Source organism: Paramisgurnus dabryanus, chromosome 7, assembly GCF_030506205.2.
Source record: "Paramisgurnus dabryanus chromosome 7, PD_genome_1.1, whole genome shotgun sequence".
NCBI lineage: Eukaryota > Metazoa > Chordata > Actinopteri > Cypriniformes > Cobitidae > Paramisgurnus > Paramisgurnus dabryanus.
In genome coordinates this window covers 1,801,198-1,810,355 of record NC_133343.1, presented here as the reverse complement: position 1 = coordinate 1,810,355, position 9,158 = coordinate 1,801,198, and the positions used below count along the sequence as shown (strand labels likewise).

General features: G+C 36.5%; 1 protein-coding gene across 2 annotated transcripts in view; it reads left to right on the top strand.

Moving 5' to 3' along the window:
* Positions 1-2,957: 2,957 nt before the first annotated feature.
* Positions 2,958-9,158, top strand: part of dlgap4b (discs, large (Drosophila) homolog-associated protein 4b) — an 89,034-nt gene continuing 82,833 nt past the window's right edge. For both annotated transcript variants that reach the window (XM_065293874.2, XM_065293873.2), the window contains exon 1: positions 2,958-3,150. The gene's annotated coding sequence lies outside the window, so the exon portion shown is untranslated. The remainder of the gene's footprint in view (positions 3,151-9,158) is intronic.

The following is a 9,158-nucleotide window of genomic DNA, read 5'->3' as shown; positions in this document are numbered from 1 at the left end:
TGTGGATATGCTTAGTGAATGTGAGTTATTTTGTGTATTTGGTGTAATGCAATGTTTTTACATGGATAAAGGTTCAAAAAACATATTATTTTCCACAAACCGTACATTATTGTTGCTCCTCTGCCCGCCTTTCTGAAACATGTCAATTTTTACAAAGATCATCGCTCAGAAAAGCATGAGTTGCTCTGATTGGCCAGGTATCCAGTGCATTGATTGGCCAAATACCTCAAACATGTGAAAAATGTTACGACGCTTACCATATTTGGTATATCAGCTCCCAAAACACACATTTTCACACAAAATGACGTAGACATGTGGGGGGATGTTTGAATGAGGCTTTTAGGAAGAATTATTTTGGGTTTAAGACTTTATAGATCTTCTATATGCACAAACAAATTTTAACAGTCCAAAAAAAAAGATGAAATCGCATCATATGTACTGAAGAAAGTGTTACAGAGGACATCAAGTGTTTTATTGTCGGTCCCAGGGTTAACTGGGAGTCTGGTTGAAGGCGATCACTCCCAGTTTAACAATGTAGCTTTGGTTAAACGCTTAACCAGGCTTCACAATGACAGAACATGAGTAGGAGTTCAGATGAAACCTTTGACATCTCACAAGCTTCAAAGATCTTTAACCACAGGGCAATCATGAAAGATAAATTTCAATAATTGTGTTTAAATAGGATATGTTGGCATTAAACAAACACATTCTCAGAGATTTATTTTTACACTTGATCTGATTTAACCCAATTCTTTCTATAAAATAACTGCATCCATCCAGATACATCAAGCATCACTTTATAAATAAGTCAAACACTTCAGTTTCTCAGATCACAGCTGTCATCAGACTTTCAACATCTTCTCCCCATAGACACCAACGCATCACATTTCTTTTCACAGAAAAATAAGATGGGATAAAACTTTATCGGTTCTGTTACACACTACACCTAAATAATGATCAAGTTATCTAGATTCAAAGTCTTGAAGGTCAGAAGACAAACAGATTCTTCCAAATTTGCTTTCCTTGAGCTTTGTTTTAACTTGTCACCTGGCCTTCGGTAGAAACAACCAGCTGTATTTAGTCTTTGACAGCTAATCGTTCTTGTGTGAGAAATATATTCCTCTTATTATCAGATCTCATTTGTGTAAATAATGGCTTCTTTACTTTAAAGCTCCCATAACACACGCTGTTTCTGCATTTCTGCCCATAAAAAGAAGTGATAGGTATAAAAACCCCTGAAACGTCAGCTGGACCCGTAATAAAAAAAAACTTGTACGAACCCTGGCGAAGTGCATTCGGCACCGAAATACTCTGTAACACACCCAACTGCTTTTTTGACACTTTGCCTACGTTTAGCATGAGGAAACAACTCTATAACTGTGTTAATAAGTCAGAATGCTTGAAATACCATTGAACCACCCCTTAAAATAGTGGAGAACCTGGGCGAAAGAAACGCGGGATGAAAGTAACAAAGCGATTTTCTTAAATCCCTGATGAGAACTAGCATCTTTAGCAAGCAACCCACAGAGATGACAAATATTGCGTTATTTTGTCATTGTCTCGCACGTGTAGGTCCAGAAAGCTGTTTAAAACAATGATAAGTTGTGTTTCTGGTTTCATGTGTTACAATACTTATTAATCTACAGGTTATTTAGTACTCTAACACATCCTGAAGTTTACCTTGAAATAAAAGTAAATCGGGTTTAAATGTCAGGAGTTCCTGTCGGGATAAAAGTAACACTTGATACTTTTGTCCCGCTGCTAATATTGTTGCATTATGTTGAGAATTTATATTATGCTCATTTTATTACATTTTTTATATTGTTTATGTTGTTGAAAAAAAAATATTCTCAACAATTCAAGTTTGTACTGTCGGGTTGCTTTTGAATCATTTGAAGAAACTAGGGCTGGAAAAATTTATCGCAATTAATCACATACAAAATAAAAGTATATGAGTGTGTGCTGTGTGTAATTATTATGTATATATAAATACACACACACATTCATGTATGTATTTAAGAAACATTTGTATATGTGTATATACTGTATATATATACTGTATATATGTATTTATATTTTTATATATTCTATATAAATTACAAAAGTTGATATATAAATAAAAAAATCTGACATGAATATATGTATGTGTGTGTGGTTAAATATACACAATAATTACACACAGTACACACACACACACACATATTATACAAAAAATTACTTTTATTTTAAATGCGATTAATCATGATTAATCTTTTCCCAGCCCTAGAAGAAACTGAAATGTGAAATAAAAAGTATAATTTCTTATTTTTTTCAAAGATAAAGGACAAAATATGTTTGCAGTTATAAACAAGGTCATAGTCATGTATATTTACTAAAAACAAGTGTAACACAAAAATCTATCTTGTTGCTTATAGGGTCAAAAGTAGCAATGCGCTACTTATATTCAAAGTGAAATTATACTCAAGTCATTTTACATTTGTTCAAAATTACACCCGGTATTGATAAACCACACTTGTAAGTAATTGACCACAGCAAAAATATATCTCTGTCTAAAACATTAGCTTTTTAAAATGTAATTTTTCTGAAAAAATTTTACTTTCACCCCTGCTCTCCCATAGGGGTAATAGACAAGCATATGTTTGTAGTTTTAAAATGAGCTAATTAGATTACATTGAGGTTTTTTTCCAGAGATGACTTCTGTTCAGTCACATGATGAACTGTAAAGAGACTGATGGAGGTCGCTGTCTGTGGTGCTGATCTCTCTCTCTCTCTCTCTCTCTCTCTCTCTCTCTCTCTCTCTCTCTCTCTCTCTCTCTCTCTCTCTCTCTCTCTCTCTCTCTCTCTCTCTCTCTCTCTCTCTCTCTCTCTCTCTCTCTCTCTCTCTCTCTCTCTCTCTCTCTCTCTCTCTACCAGCAGCATCAGCATCAGTGTGTGTGTGTGTGTGTGTGTGTGTGCGTTGCTCTCGGCGCGGGTGAGTCGGTCGCGCGCACTGATGTGAATCAGAGCCACTCGTGTTCGCGCTCGCCGGAGTCAAAGTGATTTTGAGGAGAAATGAAACACGCTCGCTGATCTGAGCTCAGTTCGAGACGAACATCCGCGTTGACTGGAAGTTTATTATTTCTCACGAACGGATGAAATTCATCATCTGAGGTAAAACTCGTTTTTATTAGTCGGGTATCATAAACTGATGCGACGAGCAATCGGATCGTTTCTGTTGTTTGTGTTGATAGCAGTTTGTTTGTTTATTTGTTTTCCTAACTATTTAAACAGTCACGTTGACTAATTGTGTGTGCGTTTTCTCGTTGTCTGTCTGATGATCGCTCGCGCTCGTAGACAGCACACTACTATAGGCTTGTTTGCAGACTATTAAGGGATTGGCTGTCGAGTTGATGTATGTATCGCTAAATGAAGTTAACTATTCCTGTTATATGTTTAATGTGGGTGTAAACACAGTCCACTAACAGTGATAACTTATAAAGATAACAATTGTGTACTCTGATTTAGTTTTATTTGTGGACTTTTGACTTGAAAAATGTAGGGACTTTTAATTTGTAGTTCATCTAATAGTGAAAATCTGTACAATAAATAATATATAGAAAGGAGGATTGTGTCAGATTTAGTGTTGTACAGAAGCATATCATTTTTGTGTCATGAATTTATGTCCATTTGAGCAGTTATACATTTTTACGTTGTATTTGTATAAATAGGGTACAAAATAATTTGGTATTGATTTTTAAAAGTGGGTCAGCAAGAGGAGCTATTCAAAGTAAATATAAAATATTTTTGCAACACATTTTACTATGTCTAAGTGATTTTTCACTGCTGCCATGAATAAATGGGGATTGTTTCAAGTGTGTTTAATGAAGAGGCAGGTTGTTTTGATCAACTACCACAACTTTAGTCTTGTCAGTAGGGTAAGGATATAACTTAGTAGTGGATAAATTTAAATTCATGCATATGGCAGATGCCTTTATCTAAAGCGACTTACAGTGCATTTCAAGCTATACATTTTGTGTTCCCTTGGTTCGAACCAAAACCTTTTGCGCTGGTAATGCATTGCTCTACCACTAAGCTACAGGACCTCATGGATCAGCAAGTAAACATCACAGCTGTTGTCCTGCTTTCTCCTTCTGTTAACGACCCTGCTTGTTATTTTACCCCAGGCTGCGTTTATTGTGTTTTTACCTTAATTTTGTTATTCTCTGCATGGCTATTACATCAGAAATGTCTTCATACAACGTTTATAGGTTTTAGAGAAATGAAAAGCGTGCTGTTACTGATGCTTGTTATTGCACTGCCCAGATTTAAATGCTATGGGTACTCATGCATGCGGTATGAACCGGATAACTTGCTGTTTTTGTGCTGAGCAAGATTCTCATAATGGTTATGTTTCCCTTGTGTTCCTGTTGAGTTATGACTGAACAATATTATAGTGGTACAATATTATTATTTTACTCACCAGTTTAAAACTAATTGTCCAGATCGTTGAAAAACATGTTCAAAATATGTGTTAACTACTTAGAGGATTACTCCACTCATAAAAAAATCCTGATTATTTACTAACCCCCATGTCATCCAAGATGTTTATGTCTTTCTTTCTTCAGTCAAAAAATAAATTTTAAGGAAATCTTTCAAGGATTTTTCTCCATATAGTGGACTTTAGTGGACCTCAACAGTTTACATTTTCAGTGCAGCTTCAAAGGTCTTGAAGCGATCCCAATTTAGACATAAGGGTCTTATCTAGCAAAACGATACTCATTTTTGCAAAAAATTATATATAAGTGTAATTTTACAACAATGTCAGAACGCTCCTCTTTCTCCATACTTGTAAACAATGGAGGGGTAGTTTCGCATACGTCATGCTTGACCTTTCCACGTGATTACGTAATGCGTAAGATCACACTGGCGCATCACAAGGCTAGTGCAAGACGAAAAGTTGTGGTTAAAAAGTTTCTCCTTTTTTTGGTAAAAATGATGATCGTTTTGCAAGATATAAGACATGTATGCCTAGTGCAAGACGAAAAGTTGTTGTTAAAAAAGTACTTCTTTTTTTGGTAAAAATTATGAGTGTTTTGCTAGATATAAGACCCGTATTGGGATTTGGGTTGGGATTGTATAGAGCCATTTAAAGCTGCATTGAAACTGCAATAAGCAATTTTCGTGACTTCTTTTCCGAGGAAGCACGAATGCGAAACTCGTCAAAACATTTTCATGTGTGTGTATCGTCATGTCAAAATATGTGCCTGCACAAGGGCACAAAAAGAGACGCTTGCATTTGCTATATATTCGCTTCATCTCATGGGTTAAGTCTTTCCCCGCCAAGTTATCTCGTCAATAAAGAGAAAACATTTCCCTGCCAATAACGCTTTTCTGATGAGTTTTTACGGTTATCTGTATTCCGCTATTATTCACTAGATGGCACTCTTTCCCAATTTATACAATTTACCAACATTTTAAACTCTGTGTATGTTTTGTTTATCGTTCTCTAACAAATCCCTTTACAAAAATGCAATTATTTCAGCTTTTTGCTCAAAGTTTGGTATTTTTGAAGAAACCTACCTATATTTAAGAGGTTATAAAAAGAGAACTAATTAAGATAGGATGAAATGTTTTTTTTTGCCTGTTTGTTTGTTTGAAAGCAGAGGGTCTGTTCTTTTATTTGATATATTGTATGTTTGTATATTTATTGAGAACATTTTCCTGGAAGGAATTTTGTGAATGCTGCGGGCCATTTTAAAAAAAAGGTTGGCGGGGAATGACTTAAGTAAGTGTCTTGCGCGATGTGATCTCTTTTTTTATGAACCCTTTCGATGCATACGCAGCATGCACGTATTTCCCATGATACATATTTTGACATGGCGATGTGATTTTGTGATTTTGTTTAGTTGTACACCAGCTGTTGTCATAACACAGGATACGAAATGAAGTGACGCTCCTGAAGTTTTGCCTGAAGTAAACGCACATGTTCGGATTCGCCGCTGTTTGCATAGCACTTTGTCTTTTAAATTGATCCTGCTCCTTCTGTGTGCCGCCCGGATCCAATTCTCGCTTTGTATTGATCACGGTCACTCCAAACATTGACTTTAGCTAGCAGCAGAAGTCTCTAAATAATCTTATCGCAGGAAAACGCTTAAAGAACGTAGGGGTTTCTATCTTATCTCAGTCTGCCATTGTGAAAATGCAGACAGGCTACTCTTGAATGGGCTGAAGTCAGTCCATCACTGAGTCAATAGGGGAATGAGGGCCAGCAGTCACAGCAAAGGCCATGAATAGACTGCTAATCATAGCCTGATCAATAGTCTTTTCAATAGCGCTTACTGATATATAAACACTCCTCAGGCTGAGAGCTCTGTCTCTCTCTGTGCTTTCACACAATATTCACGTCTTGCTGTACCAGCTGTGTCTTTATGCCATCAAATTAACATTCACTTTAGCGGCACAGTTTCACTAAGTGTGTGTGTGTGTGTGTGTGTGGATGTTTTTCATTGGTCTGAATAAGCTCCCGCTCACAGCTTCAGTGCCTTCAATATGGCTCTGTGCTAAAAAGAAAATTTAGGAAAGTGTGACGTGCAAAAGCAAGTAAAGTTTTAAAATGTGTCCAAATGAATCAAAGTGTAAATTGTCTTCTGTATTGGTTTTGTAGACTGCTGTCATGTTGGAGCAACACTTTTGAAATAATCTGAGTAAGTTAACTGCGGTTGGTTACACTTGAAGGTAATTTTGAAGACATAGATTTACTCCAGTTGTACATCTACAATTTGAGCTGAATTTTGACATCCAAAATATAATTTGTTGAGGAACAATGTGCAAAGTGTTTTTATTGATGCTACATTTTCAGGCGTAGAAGCAGGAACCATTGACATGTCCATGTCAACCAAACAATTAACAGTGGCCCATTACTGCCCCTTGTGGCACCCCATCATGAATTGCAGTCAGACACATTTTTAAACATACAGTATTACCTCCCAAAAATGAGCTTTCATAGAAGTCTTTGCATAGAGCATTTTATGCTTTAGTTTGATATATGACTTAGGTACATCAGTAAAGATGTGTGTGACACGACACAAATGTTTTCAGTTCGTAAACGTCATGTCGTTGAAATTGATGGCAGAAACGTTTTACACTATGTTGATTCTGAAATGTCACAGTTTTCTCGGGTGAAAACGCTTTCCTCGAGCTATTTCAGATTTTAAATGACCTTCCAAATCCCAGCAGTGATTTTAATATAAAACAAATCACGGTACTGATGGTTCTAACCTACATACGCTGACAAATAGGGCCTAATTGCCTGTGAAACACAGCTGTGTGTAAAACTCAAGGACGAGTGGTTGCAACTATAACACAATCTGAACAGAAGCAGCTGGCTGATCTAGCCTGCACATCGCTGCCGTCTACATTATTTATGCACTTCCTCGTATTGAATATCTGCAGAAATGGAAACGAGCAATTCGTCCTGTAGATCGCCTGCCTGATTTCACAGAGTTGCATCAAAAGTGAACAAGACGCAAACAGGAATCCCAAAAAGTCTTTGTTCTTGTTTTTTTTTTGTGACAAGATTTTCTACACAATCTCAGTCTAGGCTGCGGGAGAAAAATTATAATGAAAGCAATTATATAATGATAAAAATGGATATATAAGATGTCTTTAATCTTTAATGCCACACACACAATATGATGTCACAATGATACAGTACGCTGGTATGCATTTGCAAACGCTTGGTCAAGTGAGCAGTCCTTTAGTATAGTTTATACTTCTTGTGTTCTTGCATTTTTGTGGTGGTATCAAATGCTAGCACACACAAAAAAATAATTCCTGTGAATGCGTACTTGTGTTGCGTTATAAAAGTGAAACATTTTAAATCGTACCTGTGTAGCTACAAGCAATGCACCTTCTTGCTCAGTTTGTTTCGGCCATGAGATTCTGACCTTTATATATTACTGTACACATATTTTATTGAAGAGACTGACAGGCAGAGAAAGAAAGATTGACCTGAGCTGAGAAGGAAAGAGGAAGAAAGAAACCAAGGGAAGAGAGGAAATAACATTCTCTATTCATTTAGCCGCAGTAGCCTGTTGGGTTGTCGGCTGTATTGTCAAAAGTGTGAATAATTGACGCTGTGAAAATGTCAAGCAGGCTGTCCTGAGAGCCCCGAGCTGTTTGTCTTTCTCAAATTAGCACTGAATAAAAAATCACACTTTTGAAAAAGGTAGAGAGAGAGAGAGAGAGAGAGAAAGAGAGAGAGAGAGAGATGGAGAGAAGAGGGTCTTACAGTAGTTTGCTCACAAACTGTTTAATTCAACTCTGTCCCACAGGTTTCATGGCTCTAATAGTACTTTACTTTTAGAGAATAATGTCACATTAATATTTCATGACCATATTTATTTACTGGTTTAACTAACTTAACAGCAAACATACTGTAGAAGTAAAAATTTTGGTGTCTTTTAACCAAACTCTCAATTTCTCCTGAGATCAGAACTACATGTACAGTATCAGTTATTACAGTAAAATTAGCACCATAAAGCTGTTGGTTTGCAATAACTGGGACTTTTTATACAAACTTAGGGTTCCCACAGGTCCTTGAAATCCTTGAAAGTTTGTGAATCTTGGGGAAAAAATTCAAGGCACTGGGAAGTTTTTGAAAATATACCTACATAGATACAGGTCATTGAAAGTGCTTGAATTTATTTTATGCAAGAAATTTTTTGGAAATAAATCTATATTATTCCTTGTGTAGTGTAGGATAATATCATAAAAATTCTAGACTTTTTAAGCACACGTGCTAAACTGTTCGCTTTAAATGCTGATATCTTCTGTATGTGAATGTTGATTCATACCAAAATGCTTTTTTGCATAGTTGTGTTTGACACATGAAAACGTCTCGGGTTATGTATGTAATTGTTGTTCCCTGAGAAGGGAAGGAGATGCTGCGTCTCTCTTGCCATACTCCCTGCGTCCCTGTAACGCCGTCTTTGGCAATATTTCAGATAGTGATATACTTCCTGGCTCCCGCATCACCCTGTCTTTGTCGTTAAGCCTCACCATTGGTTGAATTTGATATACACATTCAGACACACTTACCCCTGGATGCGTCCCTAAAGTGTCACCGCAGTGACGCAGCACGAGTTCCCTCAAAAGGGAACTGTAACAATGTATCTTAA